The following is a 1,192-nucleotide window of genomic DNA, read 5'->3' on the forward strand; positions in this document are numbered from 1 at the left end:
CTAGGGGGAGGAGACTATGGTTCTTATACTTGATAGCCCAAGGGAGGCCTCATAGTCCCTTTGCATCTCAACTCTCTTATCTGTGAAATGTAATCATGACATCTGTTCTGTCTACCTAATAGTTTAACTGGTTGGGAGGTAGTAGGCAGAGGGCTTGTGAAAGTATTCAGTTATAAAAATGCAAAGCGTTGGCAGATGAGCAATGACACACTCTCAGCACTTCCTTTTCTGGCCTGAACTCCTCAATACTTGGAGTCTTGGGCTGTGGCTTTTGAAACTTATTCTATTAAAAAATTTGTTCCATTCCTTGAGGATTCTGCTTTTTGAGAACAGCTACTTTGATAATGTCTATGCATCCCAATCAATGAGCACATTCTTCCTCATGTGACAGTTTCATTTTAACAGGAACTTTCTAGTTATAATTACTTAGTCTTTCTCAAAGTGTGGTCCCTGAACCAGCAGACTCAGTATTACCTATGAATTTGTTAGAAATGTAAATCTGTGTGTCCAACCCAGTCCTGATGAATTGCAAACTCTGGAGTGAGGCCCAACAATATGTTTTGACAAGCTCTCTAGTTGATTCTGATGTATATCCACCTTAGGGAACCACCACTGTATCCCAGAGGAGAAAAATGAAAGGTAGAAATTGGGCACTGGGACATGCCATAGGAGTTGGCTTGGGGACTTCTCAAATCACACTATACAGCAGGCTATTTAGAGCTGGTCTCAAAGTGACATGTTAAACCATGTTAAATTCACTGTCACACTTATAAAAGGGAATATATTTATAATAGATTCATTCACATATTATACATAATACATATAGGTATGCATTTTTATGTGTATATGTTGTGTATATAAAGATGACTCAGTACATCATTTTCTCAGGTCTTTCTCCTAACTGCCTTTACTTAAAAATGCATCCTGAACTCTAACACGCCCCACCTTTCTTCCTTATTTTTCTTTGCAGCATTTATCCCCTTCTAATATGCTGTGTGATTTACTTATTTACTCTATTTGTCTGTTTCTTCAAATGAGAAGGTATGCTCCCTGAGGACATTGTGTCTTATTCACTGCTGTGTCCCTAGCTCTGAGAACTGTGCCCTGGCATCGAGTATGCACTCAATACATATTTGTTGAATTAATGAGAATGAGCAACTGCTGGATCTGGAAGATGGGAAAATACTGGGGT

The sequence above is a fragment of the Marmota flaviventris genome, chromosome 8 (genome assembly GCF_047511675.1).
Source record: "Marmota flaviventris isolate mMarFla1 chromosome 8, mMarFla1.hap1, whole genome shotgun sequence".
Taxonomy (NCBI): domain Eukaryota; kingdom Metazoa; phylum Chordata; class Mammalia; order Rodentia; family Sciuridae; genus Marmota; species Marmota flaviventris.